Below are 11123 nucleotides of genomic sequence, written 5' to 3'. Positions count from 1 at the left end.
AGTGATTAAGAATGAAGACCAAGAAATTCCAATATGCATCTATATTAATAAGTTTCACATCATCTCTAATTTCACTTATGTTTAATTCTATGCTGAAATTCAAAACAATGCTCCTTCATTAGCATGTCAAAAGCCACACACTACTTACCTCCAATTAGATTAGATTTTCAAATAAATGAGCAAATGAAGCACCAAAATACAGCAGAAACACCAAAATACAACAGAAGCATAAAAAATTAAAAAAAAACTAAATGATAAACAAGAACAAAAGCAACCATCAAACCCACAATCCTAAGATCAAAACAGAGCAGAAAGTAAAGCTTCAACTCCTTTGCCGATTGATCTTCTTAAAATTTGGTTTATTATTCAACTCTATCTCAACAATTTCCCTATGGAAAACCTCTTCAATCATGTCGAAATCAATGCTCAAATTCAAATTTTATATACATATGCATACAAATTCTTTTCTTTATCTTCTTAACTTTTTTATATCATAAATCAATATCATCAAACTTTTTTATATCCGTACGGTGGTTTTGGGGTTGTTTTGCATTTTTGCCTCCTTAACGCCCTTTTTTGATTAAATTTTAGGCATTTTTGGCTCTAACTCCCAACCTACGTGTGCTAATGACATTCCAACTGTTGTCACAGGTCCTATATGTCACGGGGAAGCTGGTCGTGACATCTATACAGTGGTTCTGGGGCTGTTTCGCTTTTTCACACCCTTAACGCTCTTTTTTGGTTAAATTTTAAGGCGTTTTCGGCTCTAACTCCAAACCTACACGTGCTAATTACATTCTGTCAGTTGTCGAGTGTCCTATTTGTCACGGGGAAGGTGACCGTGACATTTGTATGGTGGTTCGGGGTTGTTTCGCATTTTCGCCCTCTTAATGCCCTTTTTCAGTTAAGTTTAATGCGTTTTCAACTCTAACTCCCAACCTACGCGTGCTAATTACATTCTGTCTGTTGTCACAGGTCCTATTTGTCACGGGGAAGTTGGCCGTGACATTCGTACGGTAGTTCTGGGGCTGTTTTGCATTTTTAACCCCTTAGCACCCTTTTTCGATTAAATTTTAGGCGTTTTCGGCTCTAACTCCGAACCTATGTGTGCTTATAACATTCCGACTGTTGTCACAGGTCCTATATGTCACGGGGAAGCTAGTTGTGACATCCATACAGTGGTTCTAGGGCTGTTTCAGTTTTTCGCACCCTTAACGCCCTTTTTTAGTTAAAGTTTTTAGGGCGTTTTCGGCTCTAACTCCCAACCTACACGTGCTAATTACATTCTGTTAGTTGTCACAGGTCTTATTTGTCACGGAGAAGGTGACCGTGACATCCGTACGGTGGTTCTGGGGCTGTTTTGCATTTTTGCCCCCTTAATGCCCTTTTTTGGTTAAGTTTAATGCTTTTTCGGCTCTAACTCCCAACCTATGCGTGCTAATTACATTTCGTCTATTGTCACAGGTCCTATTTGTCACAGGGAAGCTGGCCATGACATCCGTACGGTGGTTCTGGGGCTGTTTTGCATTTTCGCCCCCTCAATGCCCTTTTTCGGTTAAATTTTAGGCGTTTTAGACTTGGATTTCTTCATTACCTATTTTATATGTTGCATTACTAGTAGTTGTTTATTTAATTTGCAAATTCATATGATTAAAGATTCACCTCAGGCTGTTGTATTTCTATTGCTTTCAAAATTGTATATTCCACCCAATATATAGTTATACATTTGATGCTAGTATTTGTGTTGCTTCAATCCATTACACCAACAACCTTATCCACAAAGTATTCTCCACGAGATACAAACAGGTACTCAAAATCCTAAAATCCATAGATTTGTAGCTTGCAAGTTCATTTGTACTTTAATTGTTCAGACTCAATTCAATATGGTATTGAACCAATACTTTTGGACAACTACAACTAAAATAATATTTTTTCCTGGAGCACCTTATGAACTACATTAGTACTCTTGTTTTCTTTTCATTTATTTAATCTTTTTTACCTTTGGTATCTTAGTTCTCAATCTACTTGGCTGCTACAACCAAGATTACACCCCTTAAATCTTGACTCAAATGTTCAATTTAAAAGCTATATTTGCTTCATTTGAAGTTTATCATTTAGAAAACTGTCATTCTTGTGATAAGATGAGAATTTTTAAAAAGAAAATTGGTTTTTGCCATTGGAGTTCATGTCAAATGAAGCATTTACTCAAAATCCGAGTGAAATTGAGTGGTGATTGGGAGATTTAACATAGATAATGTTGGTGATACTTACAAATAAAACACCAAAAAATACACAAAATAAAAGTTACAACAATTAATATAAGGGCTGAGGCGCGGGAAATTCGCTCTCTTTAAGGAGATTCAAGCCCTCTGCGGTTAGGCAAAGCCTCACACCGGTGCAGCAAAAAAACCTTGACTTGTCCCCCCCAGGATACAACAGCCCGACTAAGTCGTATGGTTCACCAATACTGCACAATTGGTTAAACCCAAAGCTTTATCACACACACCCTTTTTATTTGCCTGATAATCTCACTCAAGACATAACAACACAACCAAAACTTCTTCACTTCTCGTGTTCACCCAAGATAGGACATAGTTCAAATTATATATAAGAATCTATCTTGGTGGCTAAGTAAAGATGGACTTAGAATGGATAAGTCTTCGTGGACCAAGACCAAGACTTGCAAAGACTTAGAGATTGTCTTGGTGGATAAGGAACGGATGACTTGGAGAAGACTTGGATAGATAAGCATGGATAACTTGACCAAGACTTGGAAACTTACCTTGGAAGTCTTGGAAAGGATAGGAATGAGGAGACTTGAAAACTTGGAGGGAAAGAAAAGAAAAGCCAACGATAACCGATTAACACATTATAATACTAAAATACCTGCTAACAGATAACATGTAATAACTCTGAAAATTGAAACAGCAACATTATCCATCTGTCATATTACTTTTATTATTAAATTCAAACAAGAACCCTTCAGGATACCTCTGTTGAAAATTCTAAAGATAAAACTCCATAGGTGGTTAGTTGAACATCACTCTGAGACAGAATTTTTGCATCCTTTGGCCTGCTTTGTCCATAATGAACATAGAGAGAAAGAAAAGTGTCATTTGGTTATTATTTAGCCCGGCTGTGCCAAAAGAAGAAAAACCTATAAAAATTAGGACATGAAAGATGTCTTGAAAGCTAGAAAATAGATAACATGTAATAAGTTAAAACATGCAACTGTACTGGTTGTTATGAGGACAGATCTTATCATAGCACTGCTCCAATCAGGGTGTATGGCTTTGATGAGTGCAGCTATTGCAGCCACATGAGATCAAGACATGGAGTTCTAGAGTTGATGTTATATTTGACAACTTGATGATCATCAGGCAACTTTGTGGAAGAGGATGCCTCACTCTATGCTGCTAAGATATTCAGTCATGGAGCAGTAATGTCTGGCTGCCAAGATAGCCATTAACCTTAAGTTCATGAAACCATTCACAAGTATGAAGACATAAAAGCTACTAATATATTGTTTTATTGTTCCAAAGAGACTCTAAAATTGAAACCTCTTCTATTCTTGTTGTTCATATATAATGATATTGTAGTCGCATGTCCAATACTTGAGGACTTCTCAGTAATGAACAAAGATATAAAACTTCCATTGAAAAGAATGATGCACATTGTCCTGGATGGAGTACACACTCCACTAAATATAGTATTGCCAACACTAGAGTCTGTTTTTTTTTTTTTTAATTTTTTTAGATTGTTATTGTGATTTATAACTAGAAACAACATGTGTCACCTTTTGGGACTCATTGGTATAACTCATTCTACCAATGAATATATTTCTTACCTTGAGAATATTGGGTTCAAGGCCATTTGGACCCATTGAAGAGAAGGATGCCATGAAAGGCACTGGTTTACTATTCAAAACAGTTTCCAGCTTGAAGAGTGTCACTATTTGTCCCTATGTATACATTGAGGAGAAAACATTATGAATAAAATTCAATATAAGAAGAGTATTGATATTTAGGTACAAAAATTAGACCCACTGTTTTTTTTTCCTTGGATGTAATTAATTATGAAGGGAACAAAGATACAAGGCAAATGGATTAAACCTTTGATTCATTAAAAAAATTTGGGTACCCAAAAACGGTTAAGAATTTCATAGTCATGCATTGTTTTTCTATTTTCAGTAAATATTCACAGATTCTGAAAGCAAAGATGGGCCTGAACCATGCACATTTCCTGGCGAGATGATCTAAAACTAAATGGGTGATCTTGTAAAACTATGTATACCAGTTTTGGAGTAAAATTTGTTGCATCAAGACTGCCAAAATACTTCCGATAGATATGTTGATGACATTAACAACATCATTGTTCAGTTGCAAAATCAAACTAGCAATAGATGTCCGTAACGGTGAATTAAAATCCCAAACAGAACAATAGTAGAGAGAGAGAGAGTTAAGTTGCTAAATAGCAATCTTCCCAGTGTTATACCAGGCCACATGGCATAAAGAACTAACTTCACTTCTCAGTCATATGGTAAAAAATAAAGAATTGAAATGATAATTTGTGTTGATCACCTACCCATCGGAATCCTTCTTTCTCTTGGAGGGAAGCACCTATCACACTTTCACCAAGATTAGCAATCTGGGAAGCTACAACACAAATCAGAGCCTCGGGTCCATTTATCTGTTATCCAATTATTTTTTCAAGAAAAGGAAAAATACATATTTGGTCAGAAATCTTTGAGGTAGAACACTATGTAGGCCTCAAAAGTCTAAGAAAATGCCCCCCACTGACTCCAATCGATAAACAAGCAAAAATACCAGGCTTTTGACATTATCTCACATGATAGTCAAAACAAACAAACAATCAAAAATAAAAAATCCATAAGCTGAAAGCATTTGATATGCATGCAAACACATTCCCAGTAAATGGTTCTGCGAAGAAATTCGATTCAACCACCTAGCGTATAAATAAAATATTTTTTTTCCTGATAATCAAGCTAGCTTCAAAGTTTTCAGTGGAGGAAATGTTGAACCATGAAACCATGAGCATCTAAAAAACAGATAAAATCTAAAATCCCTACAATGGATTAGGGCTTTGAAACTGTAAATCATAAAGCATTATAAATTAACGCAGCGGATAAAAATAATTCGGATCATACCTTAATGACACAACCTCGTGGGTAAATCACGTGCTTCCAAAATCTGATCAGTCAATGAACCCAGCAGTGGAGTGATACTACAAAATGAGTATCACCCACACAAGTCACAGTGCAAAATGGCTTGATCGTTGTTTTCTGGGAGAGAGTTAGAGAGAGAGTCTGGAAAAAAGGTTATGGGTAAAAACCACATAACGTATATCTGATATACGTATATCTTTAGATTAACCATATAATTTGATATATAACCAATATCTATCTATCCATCTATCCATATCTATTGATATGATAGATATAGATATCCTGAATGGTTATCCAAATAAGTTTGAATTCAAATTCAAACTTACATAGATAAGGTTCAAAAGGTTCAGGTTCAAAAGCTTCTAAGGTCATGCCACATGGGCGCCCAATTTCTAACATCTCCCACTCGGACATGAGTTGGCATGACACTGCCACATCTCTATCTCAATCTCCCCAAAAAATAAACAATCTCATACTAGGCACTACACCGTGCGACTGCTGAGAACACCTGTATGTGGGAGCTCTATACTAGAAACTCAAAATGAGCCAGCATAGAGACATCAACCCAAAAAGAACAGAAATAGTGTCTCATATACCCCAGACCCATCTAATTACACCGGTCCAAAAAACATCTCTAATTCCTCAAAAGAGCATGTTTGACCCTCTCAATTCTTGCAATATATTCACACTCAATCTGCTTCTCATACAGAGCGATGTGAGTTGCCGGCAGTGAATATACAACAGTGGTGTAATACTAGATGATCTTCCCTTTGCCCTCATGCCATTTAGTTTAGGATTGATCGCTTTCCCAGTGATGTCCCTTAAGGCCGAATCATACATGACCGCAGGCAACATACCAAAGTAGCATAACATCAACCCCTTACCTTATGACATAGTCAAAAGTCACAAAAGGGTACATAAATGAAAGTCATATCAATAATGACACGTAAGACTCACACGGTGAGGAAACAGGGATCCATTCTCTCACCTCATTACTCAGTCGCCAAGCACATATAGTATGAATACATGTTACGGTGGAGTAACTCTTCCAAAAGAGTGACGTCATCCTCGATACACTGTACAGATATAAGTCTAGTCATTTTCTAGCGCCTAACCCGAATTCTCTATTTGCTCGCCTTCTAGGCGCCAAATGAGATCTCGCATCTGGCTAATCATAACAGGCACAACATGGAAAGTGGGTACTAATATCCATCTTTGATCCTTAACACGACCTCATCTTGGTTGTAACCAAGGCGACATATATAGTGGATTATTTAAGCCTCTCTTGGCTCCAAATAAAAATAAACCACTAGTCTTATCCTTGCTCGCTCCCAAGTGCCAAGGGCGATTGCTCGTGTGAGTGAGCCAATCTTGCCTGCTGACATCATCATCTGCTAATCATTATGACACAAACCATAATAGTGTCAACATCCCATCATCTCAAAATAAGCGATCAATTAAAAAAAAATTTGACCACAGCTTGCGCAATTCTAGATTCCAAATATAAGCCTTATCAGCACCTCTTGCAATAAGTATATACAATGGAATCCACTATGTGTGCCTCACATGAAGTGATTCAAGATCACAATTCTAGATTCCAAACATAGACCTTATCAGCACCTCTTGCGATAAGTATATACAACGGAATCCACCATGTGCGCCTCACATGAAGTGATTTAAGATCACTACCTCTTGCGCAATAACCTCTCTAAAGATATTTTGGTGACCAATTTGCGTTCATTCTGGATGTGCCCAACTAGCGCATTGAATCTTACAAGAAGCAAATTAATATACTACTAGTAAAGCATTTTATCCACAATCTAATGAGCATGGTCAATGTCTAAATAACTCAGTTGACCATTTACCAAAGATAACACTTATCATGCCAAATACGCCCACATAGTGTACTTCAGGCTCCCACAATAAAAAAGATCAAGGAATATAGGTCATCTGTTTCTCCCAAAGACAATTCGAGGATTCACTCAATAGCCAAGGCTCTGGCTTTTACCGATAGGTAAGTCAATGGGTTTGCAATTTTGCATCTAGAATCGTTCTAGGATATTCCTTATGTAAGTCATCGAAGACAAAACATGAATTCTCCCAAAGCAATCCCTAAGGATCGTACATCCGAACATATAAATTACATCACCCATGTCCATCATATCTAGAATAGAGGACTGCCCACCCTAGGTGGCGACAACCTTATAAATTCCTAGCTCATAATGACTAAGTAAGGAAAAACTTCTTTTGGACCATTGATCATGCCTCAGTGGTCTTCATCGATCATCGTTGGCCTATCATGGCTTGACGAAATCTAAGAACCACTATTTGGATAACTGTTTTAGGTTGTAAAAGATTTATTGGAACTAGCAACCTTTTTGCGCTCCTAACTTTTCACCGTAAAAGCAGAAGGTAAATCCCTACGGATCTACTTATCCAATTCTCTAATGAGAAAGTTGGGTCACAATGTCCATAAATCAATGTTTTGAACTTATGTCAATCATAGCCTAAGTCAAAATAACCTCACTCCCCAGGAGGAAGTCTTCTCATGGTCTACACTTTCCTCAATGGTGCGACTTTTCGGTATCTAGTGAGCCTTATGCCTCAACAATGACTATCCAAATTACGCATAACTTTAGAACAGTTTCGCGTCATAATGGAAAGTCAACCAAATTATAGAAATGGTTAATCCTCAAAGACTTTGTCTTAAACTGCGCAACATTAATCCACTTTTTAAAAAACAGGGGATTAGAGCCTTTGGCATTATCCTAGGCTCTTTATTATCTTGCGGAACAATCATGAATGTTTCCCTCTCAATCACCTAGTGATAACGTGGAAAATTTTCACATTCGCTACCATGCAACTTAAGAATGTAGAGTATTCTTCTCTAATGGAGTAATCCATTAGTAGGCACATCGCTCCCACTGTCCCTAGGATATTGGAAATTTCTTTCCATTCTCAACTAGGCTACATAAAGCGCTATGCTTAGAATTCTCTATCTTATAGAGTTCCAAAACTCTATTCACGTCACCTTTACTAAGAAAACTTTATGTGACTTAGTTACACTACCACAAAGCTGCTTACCTATATGCACATGACCTGGAGGGTTTGCATGACCTCATACAATAATGCGCCACATGACCCTTTGTGTTTACAAGACAGCATACAATAATGCGCTATAGAACCATAGGTCTTAACTTCGCAATCTTATGAGAAGTAAAATAAAGATAAGCTGCTTAACGGTTATAGATCGCCCATAAATGGCTCTCCGCTAACCCATTACTCAAATGGAGTGTAAAATCTGATATGGAGGGCACTTAGTTAGGGATATAGGCAACAAACTAGTGCAATTCCCAATTGGGAAACCTTTTGCGCCATTATCCACCTAACATTAACAACATTTAATTCCTTATCTCTACTACACCATTGTGTTGTTGAGTACTAGGAATAATCAATTTTCTAAACATCCATCTCTCTTCACAGAGCTTTCTAAAAATAACTCAAATAGATACTCGCCACCTTGGTCAAAACTAAAAGCACAAAAGCTCTTATCTAATTGATCTCGACCTCATATTTGCAATGTCAAAAAATATCTTAAAACTTTTGACTTATGGGAGATCAAATAGTCTTGACTCAGATGCGTATCGTAATCTATAAATGTGTCGAGATTAAGGCTTAGCTATCATACCCTCACACATATCTAGTCACAAATATTATAGTGGACTAAATGCGCCAATACAAATGACCTTCTATGGCTTTCCTACTTACTTGTGCGCAACCATTGCGAACAAAGTTACACATTCACATGAGAGCAGGATGTCATAAGCGAGTGGGCCCGAGAAGGCCTACTCAAATCATCATGTCATCATCTCATTTAATGTGATTAAGTATAATTAAGCCACCAGTTTATGACCAATGTCATAAACTAATTCCAATCATCTTAATGTGTGAGTTCTCGAAGACAAGTTTAAAAGGTTTAGGCCCAACTAGGTAATGACTCACGACTAATTCATATTCACTAGATCATAAAAGGATGTCACGGAGATATCAAGTGCGCCTAAGTCACAAATTTAACTAGTAAGTGCTAATCCCCTGCACCTTAAAGTTTATTCTCCATACACTTTATTGCATCTAGTTGAAAGATGACGATACTCTTCTTGCCATCTCTATTTCGCACTTCATAGTTACTTGCAATTAATTCTACTATCCACTAGAATGAGAGAATAAGCTATCAATCTATGACAGCTCTTGAAGTAACTTAACCGCGAATTAGGCTGAAGAGTCTAATTCAACACAATGCTCTCACAAGCGATGCGCCAAATTCTTAGAGTCATAACAACCTTGTCGGCCTTGACCTTTTCATTATTATGCTGTAACGTTTGCGCTTAGTGGTAAACGTTATTAAAAAATGTTAGCCTAGCTAAGGAATCATACAAAGAAGCCCCTCCTCATGTCTCACACTCAAGTGTGGAAACAGTAAGTGTCCAGACTTAGACAAGTTGGCAATGCTAATAGATTTTGCAGCCACTAAGCGCTAATCTTTTCACTTAGTGTTAATAGATTTTGCAGCTTCTAAGTGCTAATCTTTTCACATAATGTTAATAGATTTTGCAGCTTCTAAGCGCTAATCTTTTCACTTAGTGTTAATAGATTTTGCAGCCACTAAGTGCTAATCTTTTCACTTTACGTGATATTTCAACGCACACTATTATAGTGCATGAAATTTTGCTCCATCCACTCCCAATAATTGGGTAGAGAGCAAAACACTGCTCATACTGGCTACTCGTCTTACACTTAATGACTAATTTATTTAAGCTCGCATTTCTTGGATGACGTGACTCTTGAATGTTACTTCATCCAATGATGTAACATTATTTGCAAGTCAAATTACAAAGTCAATCCGTGCAGCTCAATAGTCAAGATCATATACAGATCTATTGAGGGCTTACTAATTTCATAACTCCAAAACTCGCCAACCAAAACTACGTAGCGTGCCGCTAACCATAGCGCACACATTAGTTTTTATTATGCCAAACAAGGCAAAAAAACCACGGCGACTTTGAGTCATGTTTCCTTACTTTCGCTCAATTAAGACTTGACCTAAAGTCTCCAAGACTTTTGCTCATCTAAATAATGGGATTACATTGTTCACATTTGAACATCTTTACTAAGTCTAGGTCAACCAATTAACTTCCATAAGCTAAGTCAATTTAGAGAGAAATTTGCATTGGGATTAATTTGATTAGCATAATATAATTTTGCCACAAAAATCTAAATTAAATAGTGACAATATTACACAAGTCGCAAGATTGAAAATCCGCTATGCTCGTAATCATCTCTTGCGCCACAGGTGACAATTATCCAAAATTTAATTTAATTTATGCGCAAAATATTGATTTTCGGGAGTTAATCTACAAAGATTTCTCTTAACCGAATAACCTCCCACTAACTATGGCATGTCTAAAAGCATGATAAAAAAATTCTAATTCCATACAATAGCATCATAATGTAGATTCACAATCAATACATGCTATGTTACATTTAATAACGGAATTAAAATAAAAAAAAAATATTTAATCATGCTATTCTAATCACAACATATTACAAATCCTAAAAAAATAATATGTTGTATTTAATATTCAAATTATGCCATAACAGAAACTGTATCACTTCTGAAATTAATTAGGAATTTTTCTAAAATTTTCTAGAATTCTAAATAACTAATAAACACACATTAAATTAGAAATAAAAAATTTCAGAATCTGATAAACTGAAAAAATTACTCCAGTAAATAGTAAAACATTTCAGAAGTCTACAATAAAATATTCAACCCCAGAAAATAATTTATGCAATACCAGAAACATTTTAAAGCATAAATAATGAATTATAATCACAGGAAAAATACTTTTTATTTTCAGAAAATTTTCAAAATTTTACA

Source organism: Camellia sinensis, chromosome 1 (assembly GCF_055761805.1).
Source record: "Camellia sinensis isolate YWXY chromosome 1, ASM5576180v1, whole genome shotgun sequence".
Classification (NCBI taxonomy): Eukaryota; Viridiplantae; Streptophyta; class Magnoliopsida; order Ericales; family Theaceae; genus Camellia; species Camellia sinensis.
This window is presented reverse-complemented; position numbering follows the sequence as displayed.